The sequence below is a fragment of the Grus americana genome, chromosome 1 (assembly GCF_028858705.1).
Source record: "Grus americana isolate bGruAme1 chromosome 1, bGruAme1.mat, whole genome shotgun sequence".
Taxonomy (NCBI): Eukaryota; Metazoa; Chordata; class Aves; order Gruiformes; family Gruidae; genus Grus; species Grus americana.
This window is the reverse complement of record NC_072852.1, coordinates 69222052-69234138: the sequence shown is the minus strand read 5'-3', so window position 1 is coordinate 69234138 and position 12087 is coordinate 69222052. Positions and strand designations below refer to the sequence as shown.

General features: G+C 47.5%; 1 protein-coding gene across 1 annotated transcript in view; it reads left to right on the top strand.

Moving 5' to 3' along the window:
* The window catches only part of CACNA2D4 (calcium voltage-gated channel auxiliary subunit alpha2delta 4), a 130958-nt gene that overhangs the window by 69674 nt on the left and 49197 nt on the right, over positions 1 to 12087 (top strand).

The window sequence follows — 12087 nt, the reverse complement described above, 5'->3', positions numbered from 1 at the left end:
TCTCCGGGCCATCCCCAGCCCTGGAGCCTGTTCCAGGCTGGAGCTCCAGCCCAGGAGCCCGTTCTTGCCTGTACTTAGCAGAAATCTTCTAGCCTAAGGTTATCCGTCACTGCCGCCTCTATAGCTCCTCTGATTGCCATGGTTGTCACGCTTGAAGGGAAAAGAGCCCTTGACACTGGCTCAGGAGAGGCTTGCATATAGCTGGATTTTTTAGATTGGCACCCGGCGCCTTTGCCATGTTCCCTTTGCTTGCAAATTATTTGATATCATTTTAATTCTGAGCTGAATTAGAGCAGTGCACGGGTTGTCATGGTAACCATTTCCTTGTGCCTTTTGGTCTGACTCATTGCAGACAATTACTCTCGCGCTCCAGGATTCACAGATGTGATAGGAGAAGAATCATGTGCTGGGCTTTCAACTTTTTTTCTGCTTTTAATTTCCTTCCCAGCCTCTCTTGCATTAACTCCTACCTAGCCAGCATCAGCAGGGACCTGTATCTCTGCCCGGGGCCATGTGGGCCCGTGGGAGCGCATTGCATGTAGAGTATGTTTAGATGTACAATGTGTGAGGGGATTTGTGCGGTTTCTCTGCAGTGCGTTGTGTGGCTGTGCTACCCGTCTGCATGTGTAACCAGGGGTGTGCAGAAGCGCATATACTCACAGAGCGATTTGCACTGGTTTCTGTCTGTGGTGGGGCTACATACACACATGAGTTTTGTGTGTATGCACACAGGTATGTACATGAGTAATCTGTGTGGACATGGAAGTGTACCCAGGGTGTAGAGTCTGTCAGTATGCACTGAGTATTCAGGGGGACTGACAAACTGTGAGGGTCATGGATGGGCCAGGACCTTCCATTCGGAGCTGTGTGAAGATCCACAGACTGTCAAGCAAGTGGGATTAACACCTCCGACCAAGCAGGGTGCAAACCTAAATCTTGTGTGATTGGAAGGCCGGTGCATTGCCTCACTCACGTGTGTCCCCCCACAACAGCCCACATCTAGGCATCTAAAGTATATGGAGGAAAGCAATGTTGTCCGTGCAAGGATCATAGCCTTAGCATAGGTGTAATTGATGTCATGACCTGTGTTAGGACCTATAGTTCAACAGAGGAGCAAAGTCATGTAAGAAGGTGCTGAAAGTGATCACAGAAGCAGTCTGTAGATGTAAGGATGAAGAGGGTAAATATTACAGCAGAGGAGGTTATAGAAAATGTCTTGTGACATGGTTTGGCTTAAATTCAGCCAAGGCACAAACAGGTAAGTTTAGCGGGGTGAGAACCACAGAAACTTAGCAGATCTGAGGACACTTCCAGTCTACTCCTAAGATACATTCCTTTTACCACCAAACTCAGCCTGTTTCCTTCCTGAGTTCCTCTGAGTCCTGCCCTACCTAACCACTTAAGGCGCAAATCTCATCATAAAGCTATGTAATGGGAATCCTACTACCAGCCCTTTCCCCTCATAAGACCTTTTGCTTCTCCTCCTTTCCCTCACTGGGATACAGAAGTCCATTCATAGGACCATAGGATAATTCTGGTTGGAAAGCACCTGAGTAGGTCTCTAGACAGCCTCCTGCTCAAAGCAGGGTCAACTATGAGATCAGACCAGTTTGCTTAGAGCTTTATTGCAATAATATTCCCGGCAATATTCCTTGTTCCCCCATAATGCTCATACGCTGTGCACTAACCATCTGTACCATGCAGAGGCTGTACTGATAGCCATTCTCTTTTTCTCTCCCTATCCTTGCTCTGTATGAGGTCTATCAGCAAATCTTCAAGTGGAGGTGCTGCATGCAGGGTAGTTTGCAGTGGGTATGGGCCCACTGTTGGGTGGTGAGGCACGGAGGGTGTGAGAAGAAAGGAGGGTTGGAAGATGGCTGTCCTGCTTCTGCCTGCTGGGGAGCTTGGCTGGAAGTCCTTGCTTGGAAGCCCTGGGAAGCGCCAGGCTTTTCCAAGGCAGTGGGAAAGCAGGGGAGAGATGTTGTGTGTGCAGGAGATGATAGGATGTGGACAATTCTGCTTGGCCAGGGTGTGGGAAGGGGTGGTCTGCTGCTGGCTCTTGGCACTGCTTTCACAGGCAGCAGTGCAAAATCTAGAGTGTGAGGAGGGAGCAGTTCAGTTTTCGGGGACATTCTGGAGCCCACATTTCTGGGAGGAGTTAGTAAATGGCAATGCCTGATTCTGTTGTCCTCCATCTGTCTGCCACCACAGGCAACTGCTTAGGCTCCTTAAGCTGGCTCTGCAGAGAGCCTATGTGGAATGGAAAAAGAACAGACAGCAAAGAAAGCAGTGTCTTAGAGGTCAGGAAATCCAGGGATAAAGTGAGGATTGCTTACAAATCAAGCTGAGTTAGACCTTGCAAAGGAGATTAAAACAAATAGCAAAAGATTCTTCAGCTATTTGGAAAAAAAAAAAAGATAAGAAGTGAGGCCACTTCTGGGCAGTAAGAGTGAAGTCAAGATCAAGGAGAGTACAGTCTGAGCCAAAACCAACGAGGACTCTGCGCCCAAGTTATTGATAAGGACAGCAATGTTGTCCTTGAGGAAAGAAACAAGCTGACTACTGGGAATCAGCAGCTCAAGCTGCTTAGTGCACTCACGGTGCTGGGCCTGGGGGCTCTCCAGCCCCAGGGAGAGCTGGCATGTGGAAACACAGGCTTATAGCAAGGATTTTTTTTCAACTCTACCCGCAGTGGTGACTCCATGCAGGCTGGAAAAGTGAAAATTCAGCAGTTAGGCTTAAGGAATGGGGAGAAATAAGTTTGTCAGTCTCAGACCTGTAAGTGTGACCTCTGTAATGTTTGTAGCACTTTAGAGGAGATCTTGAAGGAAAGTATGATTATTACCAAGTGATTAGGGGAAAAGGGAGTCAGACAATATGAGTTTTCAAACGCTAGGTCATACCAGACTAACCCAATAGCTTTCTTTCAGGTGAGTGTTTTCCTGAAAGGCAAAAGAAATTTCAAAGGTCTCATCTCTGTATTTCAGTAAAGCACTTGATACGGTGCCACGTAAGAAACAGTTAGTTAAACTGGAGGAGATCAGGAAAGGCAGAGGAATTGTAAGAGGCAGGGAGATAGAAGTCAGTCTGGGAAGATGGCAGCAGCAAGATCACCTATCAAGCAAAAGATTAATTGTAGCACTCCCCCATGGTCAGCCATGGGATTAGTCTGTGCTAACATTAACCTGAGACCCTGCCTCAGATAGCAATAGGCAGTGAGGAAGTGTCCTGATGATTCAACACTAGAAGGCATTGCTGATACAGGGAAGGACCAGGATATCGTAGGAAAAGCCTTATTTGACCTTGGCAGGAGTAGCAGAAACAGAATGAATTTTAGTAGTACGACAGACAAGGTCATATGCTTGAGAACTAATATTAGAAATCTTCTGTAAGCTGGGAACTCTGTGAGCTCTGGCGGAGAGCACAGCAAGCAAGACTGGAGGCAGCCCTTGTCCTTCTGCAAACTGTTGGGCCCATTTTGCCAAGTCTCAGTGAGGATCCTCAGTGTAGGCTGTGTTGCCCCCTGATGCCCACATAAAATTCAGGGAATCTTTGTCATCTGCCAAGTTCTGCCCTGAGATCCTTGCTGAAAGGCAGCCGGGTGGACTCAGTGGTAAACGTATCCTGAGAAAGCTCAGGAGAAAAATGCTGAGAACTTCTGTATGAGATGATGGTAGGATGATGGCAAGTGATAGTGTGATGCAGTTGTGGACAAAGTAAAAGTTGCCCTAGAACATACCTGGAGAGGTGTTCCCAGTAGGGATGCATTGGTGCTCCTACCCAAAGCCCTGTGAGACCTCTCCTCTAATTTGTGTTACAGTTTTGGCCAAAGGAGTACAAGCTGAGACAGGGACAGACAGGACAGAAAGAAGATGAGAGGAAAAGGAAGCCTGACTTTGTGAGAGGAGCCTGAGAGAGCCCTGCTTGTTTAACCATGTGCAACCAAGGCTTCAGTGGATAGGATTGCTGTAATAAATGCATCTTGGAAGAAACATTTAAACTAAAGCACATGGCTTGTATGAAGGCAGTGTAGTATAGATGGGCCATGGAAATATTTAGGGTGGAAAACTAGAAGAGGGTTTCTAGCTGTTAGGGTAATGCAGCTTTAGCCAGAATCTGAGGTAAAAAGACAAATGGGTTTAAGTTGGAGCTTGAAAAGTCTGTAAGGTGGTGGTGGTACCTTGAATAGAAAGACCTGAGACTCCGCTAGCCTGTAGTCCCTTCTCCATCACCAGGGAACAGCTGAAGTCCCTTGTTTCACCATACCACAGTACAATTACCAGCAAGCAAGCGAGCCGCTTGGCGGTCAGTCAGGGCGCTCCCCATTCACCGCAGCGCTCCCTTTGGGTACAAGGCTGAGCCTTTTTACCATATAATTCACACGCTCCATGGTTTTAGTCATGACTGAATTAAAATATGCTTGTTAATGCAGCTGAAAGCCCTAGCACAGCACCTGGAAGGCCAGAAGTTAGGGCTGACCTAAACCCCTCTCTCAACATTCAACAGCGTGGTGGTTTCTCTTGATTGATTTGGGTTTTTCAAAGCAAAGAAGAGTGAGCGGACAAGCCCCTGCTTATGATAACAAGCCTTTAAAAAGCAGATGGGGATGTGGGGGCTGGTGTGTTTTGTGGCAGCTGAGAAGTGACAGTTGAGGAGATCAGAGAAGGGAGAATCTGAAAAGCAGCTGGTCAGAGGCAGTCGCTGAAAAGGGGATGATCAGTCACAAGAGGATGAAAATAAGGGGGAGAGAGAAAGAATAACTGGGGAATCAAAGACATTTATGTCCGGTGGGAGAGATGTGAAAGATAACCATATGAGACCATGAGTGAATGAGGAAGTGGAGACTGCCAGAAGGGGACCATCAGTTTAAATAAAGGGCTAGATTTTTCTCTTGCCAAGAATTGCATAAATCTGGAGGTTCTTGTTTAAAATCCAGTGAATTTATACTACTATAAAGGTGCTCATGAGTGGGATCAGAGCCAGTTTCCCATAATGTGGCTCCCTCAAAATGACTTGTTACGTTTTTGCCCCAGCATTTCCATGTGCCTCCATCTTCAAAGTAGGAACAACGTTCGCAGAGCCTAGTAAGTGTGCTGTGAGACATTGTTTGCTGGGGAGGAGTAGGGAAAGGTGATATTTACTATTGCATGGCAATAGTCAGGTAGTATCTACAACACAGATCACAGATTTTGATGGATGAGGAGCATACTTCTAAAAGGAGGAGAAGAAATCGGGAAGAGTGCTGCAGTGTTATTCCAGAGGTGAGGAAATGCTTTGCAGTGAAAGACTTAATGAACTCAATCTGCTTATCTTACCGAAAAGATGACTGAGAGATGATTTGATTAGAGTATAAAGTACCTTCACAGGGAGAGATGCTGGTTACTGAACATTTGGGGTTTTTTTAATCTAGGGGAGAGAAGCATAACAAAAACCCGTGGCAGGAAACCAAACAGATTCAAATGAGATATTAAGCATGAATGCTAACAGTGAGCATGAATAGTTATTGTAGTAAGGTACCAAGGGAAAAGGGGGTTTTTCATCTCTTGAATGTTTTCTAAATCAAAGGTAGATGCCTTTCTGGAAGATTCTCCTTAGCTGCATGTAAACATTCGCAGTTGCACTTTCTACAGGATAACTTCTCTATTTTCTGTTTCATAAGCTGAACAGATTGAGCTCTTTTAGCCTTTCACAGCAAGGCGTTTTCTGCCACCCTCAAATAACGTTTGTGGTTCTTTTCTGCACACTTTCCAAGTAGCGTGCGATACGCAGAAGGTCAGACTGGATGATCTAAAGTCCCTTCTGGCCTTTATACTCTCTGAATCTCTGCCTCTGTGAATTCATTAATGTTTGCAAGCTCCCAGAGAGCTGCTAAAGGCAAGCACTATAGAAATGCAAAGCATTGTTGTTACTCTGGATATTTCCCTTGAGCTTTATGCAGAGCTGGTTGAATATCTCAGTGTATCGTCTGTGCATATTTCCTCAAATGAAATACCTGCATTTGTCACTCGTTCGGTGCCCTTTACGAGTTGATTTTCTGCAGCTGTTCTAACAAACAAGTTTATTCCCAAGTTAGAACACAGAAAAAGCAGATGTGAAGGGCCAAATCTCAATTTGGAGCCCCAAGCAAAGAGTGGGACGTTGTTGTCCTGGCCCAGAAGCTCCGCGCAAGGCAGAGTTATTCTTAGCCTCGCACTTTGCTTTCTCCTTGGCTCCCAGTGCCCTGCACGTGGCCTCTGCCTGGCCGCAGCACAGTGCCACGGTAGGAAGGAGAGGTCTAGCCCCTGTTGGTTGCTTCTCCCCCAGCCTCTGAAGGGAGAAAAGCTGTGAGGATGCTGCCTTGTCCCCAGATCTCCAGGGCTGCTACGGATGTGGAGCTCCCCAAAATGACACAGGAAATCTTTATTTACTTGCATTCCATTCTGTAACCGTACTCATCAGGGAATGCTTATTCTTTTGTCTGTATTGCACAGTATTCTCGGAGGGAAGGCTTTTTGGGCCTCAGAAATCCCATGCTAGGACTTGCTCTTATCTAATCAGAGAATAGAAGCTGACCCTCTGACCTGTGCTTCCAATCAGTGCTAGCGAACGCTGTTCAAGCTGGCACAGCAAGCTGCTGATGAACAAGATACTGAGGAGGAATTCTATTTTGTATATTTTACATGTATTTTTTATATATATATGTATGTAATTACATGTGTATATATATGGTGTTATATGTGTGCTTGACTAGATATATATGCAGGGCAAATACATTTGCCAATATCAAATAATCAAATAATAAGCAAATTATAATAATCAAATTGCAGAAAATCACAGCCTGCTCCCAAATAATTCATGAACTGAAAAAGCCTAGAGTCATCAGATGAGTGTGTTAGCTTTGCTTTTTTTCTGCTCCACATTTCTGGTATTATATGAACTGCTTAGTAGTATCTGTGTGCGCTCCTCTACCTACATGGCAAAATTAGATTAAACTATATGTCATAGACACCATACTGTTAAACAATAATGGTGATTCTCTTGCGGCACATACCTTTTCAGCAGAACAGATGCCTCAGCTGTTAGTGGATTAAGAGTATCTGGGTTCTGCTCCCAGTTTCTCTCTGAAGATCAGACTGAGTATAACAGGGTGGCCGAGTATAACAGTGTGAGTACGGAGGCACAAGGGTTTGCTTGTGACGGGGTTTAACATCTTTTGTGGTTCCACACACATCGGGATGAGCTTTTTCTCACAGGAAGAGTATGTGGTGAATTGTGTATGCTTAGCACTGAAAGTAGAGAAGTGGGGAATTTAAACTTCTTAGGTGTGTGTGATAGACCTAGCCAGTGAACAGCTGGTGGAGAGACTCTTTTAGCTCGAGGGGTGATAGCTTGTGTACTTGGGGGCGCAATAGGATTAGATAGCAATTTCCATTCATTTCAAAATAACCTTGCACAGGAGGGTCAGGAATCTGGAGACGTAGGAACCTATAGCTCACTGTTTGTTACTGTAAGTTTTATTGAACATTATGCTCTAATTAAAAAAAAAAAAAAAAGCTTTTGGAATCAAATTTGACCTGAATATAACTCTATTGGCTTCTGCGTTCTTACACTAGGGATTAATTTGGCCCTTTCTACTTTTATGTAATGAGCTGATTGCCACAGTATCTTATCCTTGTTACACAATCGCCCTTGTCTGGCTGTGTCCCTGGAGCACTCTGCGTGTGTGTGAGTTTCTAGATCTAGGGTCTCACCTTGACTGACTGTGTATTCAGTCCTACAGCCTCACCCCGACTACAGGTACAGGCTTGCCTAGGGCTTACGCTGACAGAGCGTATATGTGTTGTATGTATGTGCATGTTCATTCCAAGTTTGAACACTGTGTACAGACAAGCATACACATATGTGGGAACTCAGGGGCTTTTTGTTTGGCTGGCTGTATCCCTGCTTTTGCAGGGAGTAGGAGAGAGAGGGGAGGCTACTATCAGAGATCTCATTGAAACAAGAAGGAGCATAGGAAAATACATTCTTTATTATTCTTCTGTAACAACAAGCCAGAAATATAATATACCTTTAAAAATTTTCTGTCTCATGCCAAAGAAACCTCCATTCAATCATTTTAGAAAATCTTGTTGCTCTCCCTCAAACAGTAACGAAAAGAAAAAGAAATCACAAGTGCCATCTGTTCCCTGCAAGAAATGTGCCTGCCTGTACCACAGGTGGGTGTGGGGGGGAGTGGGGGGAGCAGAAGGGGTGTTTCTGGTGGCCCTGCCAGCCCCTACATCACCCTGGCACGTGTTGGACCTGCCTGCCCCAGAAGACCGTTTCCTAAGGGCAGGCACCTGCCTGCAGCAAAAGGTGCATTCAGGGGGATTCCCCCCATGCCTAGCCATGCCTACAGGGAGAGCGGGAGCCCTGTCCCCACACACCAGAGGAACCCATTGCCTGGGCACATAAGGAGCACCAGGTCTCATTCTATATCCAGCATCCCACAGGAGAGCTTCATTTCTGACCATGCTGGGTACCATGTTCCCTAGAGTGCCTGTGGGCAGTGCAGCAGGTCAGTCACACCAGGGCAGCCTGTTCTCCAAGTGTGCTGGGGAACAGAGTAAGAGCCTGTTTGCAAACAGTAATATAACGAGGGCATTTCGAGTGTGGCCAGCAGGACGAGGGAGGTGACTCTCTCCCTGTACTCCACTCTCGTGAGACCCCACCTGGAGTACTGTGTCCAGCTCTGGGGTCCCCAGTACAAGACAGACATGGCCCTGTTGGAGTGAGTCTAGAGGAGGGCCATGAAGATGATCAGAGGGCTGGAGCACCTCTCCTGTGAGGACAGGTTGAGAGAGTTGGGATTGTTCAGCCTGGAGAAGAGAAGGCTCTGGGGAGATCTAATTGTGGCTTACCAGTACCTGAAGGGGCCTACAGGAAAGATGGTGAGGGACTGTTTATCAGGGAGTGTAGTGATAGGACAAGGGGTGATGGCCTTAAGCTGCATGAGGCTAGATTTGGATTAGGTATTAGGAAGAAATTCTTCCCTGTGAGGGTGGTGAGGCACTGGAACAGGTTGCCCAGAGAGGTTGTGGATGCCCCCTCCCTGGAAGTGTTCAAGGCCAGGCTGGATGGGGCTTTGGGCAACCTGGTCTAGTGGAGGGTGTCCCTGCCCAAGGCAGGGGGGTTGAAACTAGATGGTCTTTAAGGTCCCTTCCAACTCAAACTATTCTAAGATACTCTGCTTGTCCTTCCAAGCACAGTATTTGCTTTCCAGTGAGACTACCTATAGCAGCCAGCCATCATGTTTCTCAGCAACTCTCTTTTCTCCCCTTTCCTTTCTTCTCCTTCCCTGGGTGGGTTTCTAAACATAGCAGTCCCTTGTCTAGGGGGAATCCAGACTTTCTGCCTTATAAATGAAAACAAAAAGGAAAGGATGGGCAAGGTCATCATCAGCCCCACAACACAAGATATAGAAAATAGTATTAGCAACAAAGAAAAATTGTTCAGGGCAGGAATAGGTCACAGGGAAGGTGCAGGGAAAGGAGGATTTCACCCCCCAACCCCTGCATTTTCCCCTGCTTCCCTCTCCCATTCATTTTACCTCTAGTCTATCCCCTTAAAAACAATCTCTCTCTCATTCACACACACGCACACACATACACGCACACACATATATAGATCCCATTTGTTTTGTGCAATATTTCACCGTTATTTGATGCAAGTAAAATATAGATCTATAAATATACCGCTTTGACTCAAGTCCCTTTTCAAGTATGATTGCGGAGTCCAGTATGGTAAAGGGAGAAGTTCCCCTGAGAGGGAGGTGGGGGAGAGGTTTGGATCCAGCAGGCAGAGTCTAGTCCTGGCTTGCTGGGAATGTGGAGCAGCAGTAACACGCATACGGACTCTGCAGTGCACCAGTTCTGCCCTTCAGAGCGGGCTATGGTTGCAGCAGATGGGATGGTTGGAGTGGCTATACAGTGCATGGGGGAAGAGTCCTTCCTCCTCACATCTTTGCCAGCCCCCCTCCTCCTCCTCTTTCCCGCAAGCAGTGTGCTGGGAGTGGGGGTACGATGTGTGCGCGCACTTGTGGGTGGACTGCTTCTCCCAGTCCTTCTTCCAGGGCAATCTGGTCTTCTGCTTCATGAAGAACATCTTCCCCTGTCCCATGATTCCCTGTGTGAAAGGGAAGTCATGCTAAAACAGTCCAGAGCATCCTGTCTCTTTGCCTCTGGTGGCCCTGGGTAGGTCAGGAGGGATTTTCCCCCTCCAGGCTTTGATTAAAGACTTGGTATTGTGTGCCCATGGGTCAGTACAATGGCCTGTCTGGGACCAGAAGGGGGTGAGGAGCCAGCATGCATCACTTCCACAGGGATCCAGCAGCAGCTGACAGGAGGGCGGTGAGACAACCGAAGGCATCGGGATCCAGCTGGAGCAGGGGGAAGAGGTGACGTGCTCTGGCAGGGTCCACCTGCAGTGTGTGCTGGGCTCTGAACACAGGTTGCTAGCGAAACACCCTGCGAAGCTGGGCTGGCTGCCAGCTTGTTTCCTGATGGCAGGGATCACACCATCCACAGGCACTGTGGATGCACGACCTCCGGTGTCATCTTCCTCGCCCAGGAATACCCACTGTGACGGGTTAGAGCAGGTTACCATGGCAATGTGCGCTCTCCCCTGGAGACAGCATTTTATCCCACTTCCAGTGATACAAAATGAGTCCTTATATTGAGTTCCTTTCATTTTTTTTCCTCTCTCACTTTTTTTTTTTCCCCGTCAGGTTGGAAAGAGCTAAGACTAATAGGAGGCACTGCAGTCTCAGGGCTTTAAAATCTGGTTGGGGGAAGTCACCCTACACGACAGTGGCAGTGTGCGCGGTTGTGTGGGCACACTCATTTGCATCTGTGGATGGCAGTGAACACAGCAGTGATGTGAGGGGAGAGTACACAGGCTGTGCCGGACCCTTCCTGGGCTCTCCCACCTGTGCCACGCTGCGGTCCAGGTTTCAGCCTTCACCTCAAGACCCTCCAGAATTGTGCCCTCTCTCTCTCCAATCGCCCCAGCTGCATAACCATACTCCATACACCGTGTGTGCCCCTCTGCCAGCCACGCCAGCTTTTGGGTTGTATGTCATCTTCTCCTGCCACCTTCCCCTAGGTTCGCACTATTCCTCAGCATGGCTTACACTACTGAGGCTGGTAAGCCACCTCCTCTTCTAGTCTTTCCCGATGACCCACTTCTGCTCTGCTATCAAACATTTCCAAATGGAGGCTTCATACCCTTACCCTCTCCATTTACCGTAGAAAACGTAAAATAGGTAACAATAACACACCTTATTTTTTTCATGCTCTGTACTCATTTCCACAGCCTCATGCTGTAACCTTAATAACTTTGCCTCTCTCTGTCCTCTCCTGCCCATTTCCAGTGGCTCTGCACTACGGCTGAGATGGTTTTGTTAGCTCCTCGTTGGCAGGGTGCATGTATTTTGTCTGAACCAGAAGGTGCTATGCACTGTTATGATGAGAGTAAGGTAAAGCGGCTGAGTGTATTCCTGGCTGCACACAGAGGGCAGATCAGCATGTGCACACGTGGCTCTGCGTGCGCAGGTGGGATGCCTGGATGTCTGGAGCTGGGGCTGACTCTGTGTGTTGGGATCAGAATGAATCAGTGTGTGTGTACAGGAGGACGGCTCTGTATGTGTGCACCTATAACGAATGATGTGTGTGTGTGTCAGCTCACAGATTTGAACTTGGCCAGGAGCAAAAAGAGGGACATTCTGCTCCCTGGCAGCATGTTAGAGTGATACAGGTATCTTTCCACCTATAAAAGTGAGAGGGGAAATCTCCCCCTGGCTCTTATTAACCCCTAGGCACCTTCCCTCCCTTCTGATGTGCTCTTGGCAGCACTGACTCGTAGGGTGGGCAGCAACTTACTGTCACACAGCAGCAGTGACCCTAACAGCGAGGCATGGACACTTCTGGTGTCCTGCTCCTCACACAAGCTTTCGCAGAGCTTCTCTCTCTGTTTGCAGAGAGCTCTTGACAGGATACAGGACGACTCAGGACTGAAGCTGAGAGGATGACACAGGTTCCCAGAAGGTGCCAGCTGCCTCCACAGCAGGCA